Here is a 13,687-nt window from a genome sequence, read left to right on the forward strand (position 1 = left end):
AGACCTGTGGGTGGCTGGACCCTGGGCCCGTGGTACCTGCGCTGCAGGGTGGGCCTGGCACCGGCGCTCAACTCGGGGTCCAGAGCCCCCAGCATGCCGCGCCTGGTGCCCGTGTCCACTCCCACCGCCACCCTGCGGCGGCAGAGCCTGGGTCTCCTTCAACCCGGGTGCCTGGAGATCATTTGGGTTCTCATCTGCACACAGTGGGGGTTCAGTGTGGCCCCAGCCCTCGGGGAGGTGTTCTGGGACTGGTGTTGGACCTGTGTTAACTTTTAATTCCAAATCTCCAGGCAAAACACAATGGACTTTTGACATACAAATATTAAAAATTAAATTTCCCGAGTTCATTATCTGATAATTAGAACTAAATAACATCTTAACTGAGAGGCCAGCCCCACACAGATCAAGTCAGTTCCATTTAAGATTCCATTAGACCAGTGTCGGAGCCGTAAGTAATGGACCATAAAATTTAATTTGGAAATGATCTCACGCGGTGATGGAGCGATAGCACTCACAAAGGAGCTGCGGCCCCCGTGGCTGGGCTCACGAGCGGGCGGAATTCAAAGGGACCCGCCACCGTGGCCCAGAAGAACATGTGTTCAGCGCTTTCTCCTTTCTCGGGCCCTGCGGGGTATTTAAAAGTCAGAATTGACCAGTGTAGCTCCGTGTAATTACAAAGATCCCCTTATCAGAGTCTATTTGCAGGCGCAGAAAGAAAGGCCCGTGCTGGCGTCTCGCCGCTCATTTACATGCGCGGGAATCCGCACCTTAATCACAGCAGATTCAATTGCACTTGGGCGGTTCCACCTCCCGCCTCGGCAGGCGGGCCTGGCGATGGGCCTTCAGCGGGCCTCGTGCACCTGCCTGTCGGAGGGAGGGCTACCCCCGCCCCCTGGGGGCCCCGCGGCTCCCACAGGAGAGGGTGAGAGTGGCCAGATTGGTCCAGCATCTCGTGGACCCGTGACAGCTACGCCTCATGGGACCCAGGCACGGAGATCTCGGCTGCCCCGCCCTGTCCTCCTGGCCATCAAATCCCAGGATGCGGGGTCAGCGGACCAGAGACCTGCCCTCCTCCCCGGGCACCTGCTTTGCCTCCCATCTCACCAGAAACGTCATCAGGCCGTCCAGCCTCTGCCAGCAGCCCCTGCAATCACCAGACCCCAGCTCTCAGCTCTGCGTTAAAGCTGTGTGTATGTCCGGCAGGACCTTCTAGAAGGCCCCTCCAGGAGCCGGGGCACCCCCTAGGCCCTGAGAGATCCAGGCTGCGTCAGGCCCGGCCTAGTCTCATCAAGGACTGACCCCAGAGCAGACAGGAACCTCGAGACACCAAGAGCCCTGTTGGTGGGACACACAAAATGGTGACCCCCTGCTCACACACGGAGCCTGACCCCAGCCCCGCTGCAAAGCTGCTGGCGTCCCTCATCCACGGACCCCTCCCGTCGCAGCCAGCGTGTGGCCGCTCCTGTGCCATCCGTGCCAGCTTCTGGGAGCCACAGGGCAGAGCCATGGGCAGGGCCGTGGGGCTGGTGGAGGATGAGGGTGTTGCCAAGGAGGCCACCGTGCCCTCCTGGGTAGGAGCCTCGGCCCCGCAGGGCTGTCCAGCGGCCTCGGGGCACACATACCGCCGGAAATGACCAAGGCCGTGGCTCCCCAGCCCTGGGCGCAGGGCTCTCACTGCTCTGTGGGCCTGACGGCTGGCTCTCCGTCCTGCTGGAACCCATCCTGGAACTGATGACCCCCCTCTTTCCACGGGCCGGGCCTCCGCTGCCCCACCACCCCCAGCAGGCACCCTGGCAGCAGGAAGCTAGCAGGTCTGCAGCCCTGGGCCTCCAGCTCGGTGGCCCCTGGCGGCTGTGACCTTGGGGCTTCACTTCCTCTCTGCACAGGCAGCCAGGTCAGGCTCCACCCCTGCAGGTGAAATGGGGTGTCTTTGTAAAAACCCCTGGGCCGGGGTCTACCCAGGGCTGCCCCTCCTGCCGACCCTCCCAGCCCTTCTGGCCTCTGTGCTCAACTTCGACACTAGTGCAGCCTCCACGCCCAACTCCACCCCCCCCAGATGCTCCCTGGGGGCCGAGGCGAGAGCCAGCGGCCGCCCGGGCACTGAGGCTAGAGAGGAGCCCTCAGCCTGGCTCCGAGCACACGCCCTCCAGCTCGTTCCAGCATCCGGGAGCTGCCTCTGATACACCAGAAGCCAGGCCGACGTAGGAAGGGTCGTGTCCCCAGCAGCCCGGACGGTGGTGAGAAGGGGTCATGGGGAGTCAGCGAGGTTTCCAGATGCCCAAAAGTGCCGGCCAGCAGCCTGGGGGCAGGCGGGCGGCTTACAGCTATGGGCTGCGCGGAGAGGACGGGGCTGTGGCCAGACTCACGCCTTGGGGACCCACCAGGGCCGGAGCGGCGGAGATGAAGGAGGCTGAGGACCCTCCCTCTGCTCCCCTTGCCCTCACCAGGCGTGGCCGCAGCTCCCAGCAGAAGCCCCACCGTCAGGCCCAGAAAGGGTCTGAAATTAATTCTCGTTCCCGAGGCGAGCGCAGGTGACCCGCCGTGTACGCGGCCTCGCGGGCTGTCGCGGAGCCGCCGCCTCTGCGTCTTATCTCGCGGGCAGCCTCATTTGTTACTTCTCGCTGAATACACCCACTCCCATTATTTCTGTAATTCTTGGCAATAACAGCCCTTCCCCTAATGAAACCTGCATTATTGGAAGGTTGCCGTCCTGACCCAGCGGAGATTAGCTGTGTACTCTGTTATTGCTACATATGTAATTGTATAATTGATTTTAAAATTTACTTTTGTGTCCTCACATCATAAAGTAAGCAGCCCATTAGGGGAGAAATATAATTAATATATCTCTAACCGTTTCTACCTCGGGGAGAAGGGCACTGGGGAGGGGTCCTCTGGGCTGGGAGTAGGGGAGGGTTCTGCATGGGCCACCCCTCTCTCACCTTTGGGGGTCCCTCCCAGGGTTGTCTTCCAGGCAGACCTGGGGCTTGAGGGTGTCTTGCGGCCCAGGGGTGTCTGCATCAGGTGGGTGGGGGAGGGCCGGGCACCCGGGCCACCTTCCAGCCCGAAGAGGCCTCCAGAGAGGGATGGGAGCCACACCTCCTGCTGGCGGGCAGGTGGGCCGCGCCCCACAGCCGGCAGCCCCCCAGTCGCCAGCCCAGGACCCAGCGGCCCTGGCCCCTGCTGAGCTCCAGCCTGGGCCACCTCCGCGGCCCTGTGCTCTGCCGACCCAGCTGCCTTGGGGGGCGGGGGGCCCCCTGGGAGGCTGCTCGGAGACCTGGGGCTGCTCCCCCGCCCCTCCCCGCCCATCCCACCTCCGTCTCTCCCGACCCCGGTCTCTGCTTCACGGTCTCCTCACAGCTCCACGGAGCCCCCGGCTTGTGTACTCACCCCCTGCCCGCCGGACCCCGCACTCCGTGGGGAAGGGGCGCAGGCCGCAGACCGAGACTGGTCCCCTCCCGCCTTCGTGGGGAGCCCAGGCGAGGAGGTGCCTGAGGGCTGCACGAGGCACGCGGCAGCTGGAGTGTCACATGGGGGCGATGGTGGGGAAGGGCTGGCGGGCTCGAAGCTGAGGGCCCTCACGCCATCACCCCGCTCCCTTTGGCGCCCAATTTCGTTCTTTTCTGAAACAGCTCTATTGAAATACAGCTCACATACCATTTAAAGTGTACAAGTCAATTTCTTTTTAGCATTAATATATGCCGACGTGCAACGGTCACTACAGTCAATTCTAGAACGTTCTCAGCACCTCACAGCCCTGTGCCCTTCAGCTCCGCCCCAGCCAGGCCACCACTCATCTACCCTCCATGCTACGGGCTGCTCGTCTGGACATGCCAGGCCGCATGGATGCTTTTGAGCTGTTCACGCCCCTCAGCACGACGTCCTCAAGGCTCGTCCGTGTTGTCACACGCGTCTCAGTTTCATTCCAAGGAAAGGCTGCATAGTAGTCCACGTTCCGTTTGTCCATCATCTGCCCACAGATGTCGGGCTGGTTTCCACCTTCAGCTGTCACTGCAGCTTCCCGACGTCTGCGGGCACCAGGGTGGCACACACACAGGTGCACACACGTGCCTGCCCTGCCTGGACGTATGTGGATGCCTGTGTGGACATGCACACACAGGCTGGGCCCAGGGCCAGGCCCGAGCTGGAGCTGGGGACAGAGGGGACACAGAGCTGAGCCCTGCCCTCTCGTGCTGGGGCTGCAGGGGCACAGCTGAGGTGTCTCAGCCTCGGGCTTTCAGCGACAGCTTCCTGGCCACAGGTGAACTGATGGGACGGGGTGCTGGGCACTGCCCAGAATGCTGGCCTTGATGCACACAGGCCCCAGGCAGTCAGCGAGGTGGCGAGCGCGAGACAGGAGCCTGGCCTGCTTTGCACCCAGGGTGCAGCCTCTGTGCAGAAAATGAACCTGTAAAGGGCACCATTCGACCTTCATAAAGCTCGGCACCTCCTGGGGCGCCCACCCTAGCTGCCCCGGTGGGCTTGACGGAGCAGGTGTGCATCCTACACCAAGAGACCTGGGTGACCTCAGACAAGCGTTCAGGTCCCTCTGGTGTGAACAAGCCCAAGAGACAATGACCTCCGGGGTCAGCCCTAATGACCGGCCGGGTCACTGGGGTTTGGGGCTCGGGGCTCGTCTTTAAGGAGCTGGCTCGTCCCACAAGGAGCGAGGGAGGGAGGGGTCTGTGAGCGGATCCCGTGGACGGGGCAGGAAACAAGTTCCATTACAGCCACTTGTAGTAAAGGGAAAAGTCAGTGACCCAGTGACAGGCAGTGGTGTCCCTGGCGACCCAGGCTGGCACTCGTGAGGGGGTGGCAGGGTGGGGACCCCAATCGCCCAGTGGGGGCGTATCTCCCCAAGGCCGCCAAGGTGTGGGCTTGTCCTGGGGACACCTCTGCTCAGATGCCCAGGACAGCTCTCTGCACGGCCGAAGAGCCCCGACACCTGCATGGTTCCCCCACGGTTGTGCCGGCCACTGCTCAGGCCCCGACTCTTCCATGGATAGGGAAGGCCCTGCCCTGGCCCTGCTCCAGGGTCGTGGCCACCATCTGGGACTGCGTGGCACCGGACAAAAAGTGGCCCTGCTGCCCTTGGGTGGAAGATGCCGGCTCCCTCCTCCTCCCAGCTGCTCCGAGTAGGGGTGAGGGGCCTGGGGCTTGGGGAGGGGCCAGCACAGACCCCAGAAACAGTGGATCTCAACCTCACACGCCTCGTACCCCACCCAGCCTCCCTATCCCACAGTGTTTGGGTCGTCCAGGGTCACCCCGGGTGGCCCAGTCCCCTGCCCCAGCCACCTGGCCCCCTGCCAGGGAGGAGCCAGCCCGTCCCTTTCCTTGCACAGGCCAAGCTGTCACTGGCTCCAGGGAGCGGATTCATCAGATAACCCCGTAAATCACACATCAAAACACTGTTTTTCAAGGAGGGCTCTGCAGAGAGAGAGTGCTTCCTCAGCCTGGTTAAGACGCATGTAACAAAATATATGTAAGCAAGTGGGCTGCTTAATCATGGAGACGAAGAGCCCCACGAGAGATCGTTCTGCTTAAAAAATGTGCTGGGGACTTGCAAATATGTTCTTAGAAGCAATTTTATTACAAACTGTCCCATCGGGCAGCGCCTGGGAAATTATGGGCTGCCACGTTCATTCCTCAGAGGCTGACTGCAGTGGGAGGACGTTGGGGGGAATTTATACCATGGAGCCGGGGGGTGGGGGGCTGGGCCAGGGGACGGGGAGGGGCCCCACTGCATCCAGGGCCCTCCCCAGGCAGGGGCCAGGCGAGGGCTGACCTGGGGTCTGGGCCACCAGCCGCTCCTCCCAGCTGCTGTCCAGAGAGGCCCCGTGGGCCAGGAGACGATGCCCACACACGCAGAGGCCTGGGTCAGGGTGTCCACTGCAGCTGCCCTGGGGACTCCGGGGGCCTCAGCCCTCCCTCCCCACAGTGGGCACTAAGGTTCTGGTTTTATGCAGAATAAAAGGAGAGGGACAGCCGTCTATAGCTCCTGGAACATGGCAGAGGGCCTGGGGCCCGAGCGGTCACCAGAACCGTCTTCCTCTTCACAAGGAATGCACGAGACCCAGGCTCCACAGACTCTGTCTGGCCTCCCGCTTGGAGGGGCCTGAAGCCAGAAGACGCCCCCGGCTCCTGCTTCGTGGTGTCACCACCGCTGCGGCAGGAGGCCTCAGAGACAGCCCTGATCCCTCCCCATGCTCACGCCCTGCAGGGCCCTCTCCGTGGTTAGACCTGGTGACTTGCTTCCCTGGGACGTGGCAGGAGGGGTGGGTGTCTCGTCTGAGATGAGGTGACGGAACGACAGCGGCTCCCGTCTCGGCTGCTGGTGTGGTCTCCCTCCCTCCCTTCTCCTCCCACCCCCATCTCTCTAACGCTGGTTCCGCGGGAGGCCAGCTGCCTGTGTGTCCACGCTGGCAGCCCGGAGAGAAGCCCAAAGCGGGGGCCGGCAGGCAGTGAGGACCCGCCAAGCCTGGGGCCACCTTAGGGGCAAACCCACTGCCAGTCGAGCTGTGAGACACCTGCAGTTCTGGCTGCCAAGTGGACGGCAGCCCCACGAGAGGCTCTGAGCTAAACCACCCAACTATGTCATTCTCAGACTTCTGACTCTCAGAAACTCTGTGAGACAATGAATGCTTGCTGTCCTCTGCCGCCACCACCATCACCACCATCACCATCATCACCACCACCATCACCAACATCACCATCATCATCACCACCATCACCACCATCACCATCATCACCATCATCACCACCACCATCATCATCACCACCATCACCAACATCACCATCATCATCACCACCATCATCACCACCACCATCACCATCACCACCATCATCACCACCACCATCACCACCATCACCATCATCACCGCCACCATCATCATCACCACCATCACCATCACCAACATCATCATCACCACCATCACCATCAACATCACCACCATCACCATCATCATCACCACCATCACCACCATCACCATCAACATCACCACCATCACCATCATCATCACCAACATCGTCATCATCACCATCATCACCCCCATCATCATCATCACCATCACCACCATCATCACCACCATCACCATCATCACCATCATCACCACCACCAACATCACCAACATCACCATCATCACCACCACCATCACCACCATCACCATCATCACCATCATCACCACCACCATCACCATCATCATCACCACCATCATCACCACCATCACCATCATCACCACCACCATCATCATCACCACCATCACCATCACCAACATCACCATCATCACCACCATCATCACCACCACCATCACCACCATCACCACCACCACCACCATCACCACCTTCACCACCACCATCACCACCATCACCATCATCACCACCACCATCACCACCACCACCATCACCATCATCATCACCACCATCACCACCACCATCATCATCATCATCACCACCACCATCACCACCATCACCATCATCACCATCACCACCACCATCATCATCATCACCACCATCATCATCATCACCACCATACCATCAACATCACCACTACCATCATCACGATCACTACCACCATCACCACCATCATCATCATCACCATCATCACCATCACCACCACCATCATCATCATCACCACCACCATCACCACCATCACCATCATCACCATCATCACCACCACCATCACCATCATCACCATCATCATCACCCCCATCATCACCAACATCACCATCATCATCACCACCACCATCACCACCATCACCACCATCACCATCATCACCACCACCATCACCATCATCACCATCATCATCACCCCCATCATCACCAACATCACCATCATCATCACCACCACCATCACCACCATCACCATCATCATCATTATCGCCACTACCTCATCACCATCATTTCCTTCTGGCCCATAGCATTTTTCCCATCTGTTCTCTGAGTCAGAATAGCCCCACGAGATGAGGATACTGTAGAGCCACTTGCTCAGGGCTACCTCTCTGCCAGGTGGCAGAGGCTAGGCTGGTGGCCATGTCTAACTTTAGCTGCAGGCTGAATCTGTCTTTAAGACTCAGGACAGCAGTTTGCCAGCTCATCTTCCCTGGCAGGCTCTTTGGCCCAAGGGGGAAGCGATTGGCCATGTATTGCGTTGGTCAAAGAGTTCGTTTGGGTTTTTCTGTAAGATGTTACCCAAACGAACTTTTTGGCCAACTCAATATCTGGGCCCAGCAGAAGTGGCAAGGGCGGGGTTGGCCAGGAGAGGGCTTCCTCCCCAGTCTCGCCCTTGAGCCCTTGAGCTCTGCGTCCCTGAGATCCCGCGCAAGCAGCCCATGTGGTGGCAGACCCTACTCCGCACCCGCATGTTCTGGTTTCCTGCAGGGGGCCTGGGAGCCAGGGCCCTGAGTCAGCAGCGGTGCCCATCGGCAGCCTGGGGTGTGGGAGCCACACCGTCGTGACAGCATCCCAGTTTCCACATGATGTTCGGTGCCCTGTAACAATGGGGAGGACCGTGCCACCATGGGAGCAGAGGCTGGGGGCGGGGCTGGAGGCGGGACTTGGAGGCAGTGGGACATCCAGGCCCTGAGCTCTGTTCACATGAGGAGCAAGTCCACCACACCCAGGGAGTCAGCCCCCGTCGGGGGGCCTCACCCCGCTCAGTGGGAAGCCTGCTTCCAGCTCCCCGCTCCCCTGAGGGCCAGGTCAGCGCCTCCTCAGCCACATCCCTGCACCAGCACGGGGGCTGTGGGTCGGCTCAGAGCGGTGTTCCCTGCAGGCCTGACATCGCCTGGGAAAGTGGCTCACGTGTCCCCTTGGACTGGGGCCATTAATTGACGGCGCTTAACTAATCTGCCCAGGAGAGCAATCCAACGGAGATCGTGTCCCACGCGGCCACGTGGATTGACTTCCTTATTCCAGTTAACCGCGGCCAGAGGGGCGCCCTGAGGCGCGGCGAGCTCCGGCCTTGGGCCGCTGACCCAGCAGCCCGGGCGCTCCATCCAGGAGCCCACACTCGTGCTTGCCTCAAGGCCGATAAGACTGCCCATTACAGGAGCCGCTTGCTCGCAATTAATGGCTTTATTTAGGGCACTTTTCCCTCCAAAGAGCAATTAGATTTCTTCAGGCTTTGGGAAAAGCAAACGACATGGAGATGGACACCCCAAAAATCAGGCCCAGCGCGGGGTGGGGGTGGTGTCTGCACCCCTCGGAGGAACCCCCAACCCCTCTCGCTACCTGTCAAGCCAGAGGTCGCCAGGCTCTGCTCCGGAGGGACGCTCCATGAGGTTCGGAGCAGCAGAGGGCTGAAAACTTGCAGACCACCCCTTCTCCCCGCCCCGTCTCCCCCCGCCCAGCGGTCAGGGTTCTGCTCTCCGAAGCCCTGCCCCATTTACCCCCACTAACGGGTCTGGAGCAGCGGCCCCATGGAAACCTATCTGTTTGCTCCGGGCCCCAAGGCCACCTCCCAGCCCACAGCCGTGAGGCCTTTGATGCCTCAGGGCCACCCACGTGCTCAGCGAAACAGGGCAGACCTTTTCCCATGCAACACGTCCTAGCGTGTGGTCCCACCTCTGTGGGGAGTAGACTCTCGTCTGCAGAGACAGCAGGTTACTGGGCGCCGGGGGAGGGGGCAGCTACGAGAGGGGCAGGCTTCCTCTTGGGGTGACAGGAATGTCTGGAATTAGGTAGTGATGATAGTTGCACAGTCTTGTGAATGTAACAAAAAAATCACAGAAGAGTACACTTTCAAACGGTGAATTTTATGTTACATGAATTATATCTCAATTTTTAAAAACAGGGAAAAAAGATCTACAACTTAATACTAAGAAGACAAACAACCCAATTAAAAACAGGCAAGAGATTTGAGCGGACTTTTTTCACCAGAGAGGATCCAGGGATGCAAGTGAGGGCACCGAGGTGCTTCCTGCCCACAGCCTCAGGGAAGTGCAGCTTATCGCCTTGGTGGGATGCAGCCATCCGGCCTAACGCGGCTCAAAGGGGAAAGGCGGCCACCGCCAAGTGTGGCGACGCTGTGCGGGACGCGGGATCTACGGGTGGAGACCACCCTGCCCACCGTCAGGTGAGTGGGGCCCCGCGTTGCGGCTGAGCAAGGGGACAGACCCCAGGCACAAGCACCTGGGGAAGCTCAGCACAGCGGTGCCCAGGGAAGGAGCCGGAGGAATAAGCCCCATGTATAAAATTCTAGGAAGAGAAAACTAATCCATGTGGACAAAAAGACCAGCGGTTCCCCGGGGGAGGAGGGGTGTGGGGGGGAGGGGCAGAACCAACTTAGGGGTGACAGGTCTGCCCATCGCCCAGCTCTCGGCCACGTGCTCATTGCATCCACACCCACCTTCGCTGTGTATGGGGTGTTGTGTGTCGGTCACACCTGGATGAAGCGAGTCCCTCCCCGGAGCCGTCCTGCCTGCCCCCTCCTCTGCCCGTGTCCCTGAGTGGGGCTGGCAGGTGGGCATGAGCCCCGTGTCCCTGGGGCCTCTGGCCAGATGCTCCCCCAGCCCCTGGAGGCCTGGAACTCCCCTTCCTGCCCTCTCACATGGAGACAGGGCCTCCCTCCTGTCCTCAGAAGTGGGGAGCTCCCAGGCACCAGATAAATGTCTCTTTGCCCAGCAGGTGTAGCAGTGAGTCCCAGGGAGGACGGATGGGCAGGATGTGGTGATGGCTGGAGAGCGCAGACAGCAGGCTGAGGGCAGCGGAGCAGGGTCACCCCCAGACTCCTGACACCCGTGCTCTGCCTGCCTGTCCCCTTCTCTAGGTGCCAGGGATCAGCCCAGGGCTCAGAGCTGAGGGCTCTGCCACATGCCCAGGCCTCAGTTTTCCCACCTGTAAGATGGGCCCCAGGCACCGCCCTGCTCCTGACCATGGGAGACAAGGGAGCTGCTGGAAGGTCGTGTCCTACTCCTAGGACCCCGGCTTGTGCCCCCTGAGTGGGGTCAGAGGGAGACCCTGAGGCCCAGGTGCCCCATGAGGGGTGGCCTAGGTCAGGGAGGGAGGGTCCTAAACAGAGCACTCCCCTTTCTCTCCGTCACCCCATCTGCCCAGCGCTCACCGGCCAGGAAAACGGGCCGCTGGGGAGGAGTCACTCTCTCCCCTCAACACGCCCCCAGCCCAGGTGGCCACTCTTGGGTCAGCCTGCCCGCGGCCGCGCTTCCCTGCCCCTCTGCGGTGGACCTGTCAGGTGGGCCTGTCTGCATCTCTGCACAGCTGAACTTTCCCAGCTGCCAACCTGCCACGGCCCAGGGAAACAGGATTGCCCCAGACAGAGAACAGAGACACAGAGTGTGAAAAATTGGACTGACAGTGCCGTGCTGATAGCTTGTTGAACGAGGGAGCCCAACTCGAAGGGAAATTTACATTTATATAGTGCATTTCACCGGGGCCTGGCCAGGGCCTCAGCAGGCCCACCCGGGGCCGTGGGCAGGTAGAGACGGAGACACCAGCTCGAGCGGGAGCGGCCGGGGACGGGGTGGAGTGACCCCCACTAGGTCCCCAGGCTCCCCCCAACCCTGTGAGCTCTCCGCCCTTCCAGCCACACCTCCCACGCTCCGTCCACTCTCGGGCAGCCCTACCCGACCCCCGACCTCCTTGCCTCCCCAGGGCCGCCAGCCTCCGGCCTCTGGGCGCCTCCCTGACCCCGTGCCTGAGGCTCAGCCCCGGCCAGCGTGGCACAGAGCAGCGGGCATGTGAGGACACAGAGGAGGCACTGTCCGCACACCCACCGGAACCCCGATCTCCGACGTCCAGCCTCCAGGACTATCGGTGAGAGCCTCCATCCTGGTGTCCGGTCAGGGTATCTGGTTACAGCAGGGGCCTGGGGACAGCGCCAGCCCACACAGTGGAGGGCGTGCCAGAGAGCGGAGCAGCCCGTCCCAGCCAGGCTTCCCAGGGGACAGAGCCACCAGGGCCTCTGCTTCTGGAGGGGGCCGGGGGCCTCTGGGGAGCTGCCCCGTCCCCAGAAGTCAGTGCCAGTCCCGAGGACGGTCGCCCTCCATGTGAGGGGCGCCGTGGCTGTCTTTGAAAGATCTGCGGGCATTTTAAATAAAACCTCTTCGTTTGATTAACTGAGCGGAGAGGGAGCCTCGGCACCTCCCGGGGGTGTCCATCAGTTTCTCCGGGACAGGGCGGCGGGGGTGTCCATCAATTTCTCCGGGACAGGGCGGCGAGCGCCAACCCGGAGGGCGCCTGGCCCACATCCATCACCTCCCCAGAAGGGGAATTTTTCTTGGGAGGCGACAGAAGAGGTTCATCGTGTTGCTCACGGGGAAGCGCAGGGCATTTACATATTCTGTACCAGGAGGGAGGGGAGGAGGGTGGGTCCTGGCCTGTGAGGCACTGCCAGGTTGGTGCCAGGCCGTGTCCTTTTGCAATGGCTGAGGCTGGGGCCCAGGTTGCAGACGAGGAAGCAGAGAGGGCTTTCCCTAAACTGCGAACGGCCAGATCCCGTCTCCAGCAGCGTCCCCCCGGCTCGCAGCGCCCGCGGAGGTCAGACCCGGGCCTCAGCCAGCCCCCTCCCCCTGCTCCCCACGGGCCCCGCTGGGCCTTGATGCACACACGGGGGCTGGGGCTGTCTCGCCACGCAGGGAGGGCTGCTCAAGGGCAGGGTCCCCGCTTCTGGAGGGCAGTGGAGGGGCCCAGAGCAGGGGCGCCCCCGGGCGGGACGGGACGCAGAGCAGCCAGAAGCCCCTGAGCCTCGTCCGGGGAGCGCTGCCCCGTGCTGACCTGTGGGCGTCAGGGCGGCCCCAAGGCAGGTTGACATCATGTCCTCACCCTGAGGCCTGGGGTCCCTTCCAGCCACTCCTGTGCACGCTGCCACATGGGAGGATGGGGGCCAGGAAGGGTAGAGGTCAGAGAGGGCAAAGGTCAGGGAAAGAAGGGGCCCAAAGGGCAAGGGTCAGGGAGTGATAGGGCCAGGGAGGACAAAGGTCAGGGAGGACATGGGTCAGGGAAGTCAGAGTTCAGGGAAGGCAAAGGTCAGAGAGGTCAGGGTTCAGGAAGGCAGAGGTCAGAAAGGGCAGAAGGCGAGAGCCAGGGAGGACAGAGGTTAGGGAGGGTAGAGGTCAGGTAGGTCAGGGGCCAGAAGTGTAAAGGTCAGGGAGGGCAGGGGCCGCAGAGGGCAATGATCAGGGAGAGCAGTGTTCAGAGAGGTTAGGGGCCAGGGAGGTCAGAGGTCAAGATGGTCAGAGGCCAAGGGAGGGCAAGGGTCAGATAGGACGAAGGTAAGAGGGTTCCTGATCAGCTTCTAGAACCCAAAAGTTATCTTTCTGTCCCAAAACGGGACCCTGATTGGGCCGAGTCAAGGGCTGGGCGTGGCCCTGGCAGGGGTTTGGCCGGGGAGTGCACGTGACCTCAGCCGGCCAATCAGATGCGGCTGGAGGCCAGGTGGGTGAGGCTTCACGGTGTGGTCCCCTCAGCAGAGGAGTGAGGACTGGGGAGCAGGTGGGGCCCTGGGTGGGGCCCTGGGCGGGGTCAGGCTGTGAGGCCCCAGGCAGGAAGCAGCCTCAGGCCCTGGAGGGACACACAGGGTCTTAAGAGTGTTGGCAGGTGTCCCTCTGCTGCGGGTGGGGATGGGAGCAGGCAGGAGGGACCTCCTGGAGGCGGCAGGGGGGCTACAGGGAGACTCCAGTGACCAGGCCTGGGTGGCGGGTGGGCCTCAGCTAGTCACCGGGAGCCCCACCGGCCC

Source organism: Orcinus orca, chromosome 4, assembly GCF_937001465.1.
Source record: "Orcinus orca chromosome 4, mOrcOrc1.1, whole genome shotgun sequence".
Taxonomy (NCBI): domain Eukaryota; kingdom Metazoa; phylum Chordata; class Mammalia; order Artiodactyla; family Delphinidae; genus Orcinus; species Orcinus orca.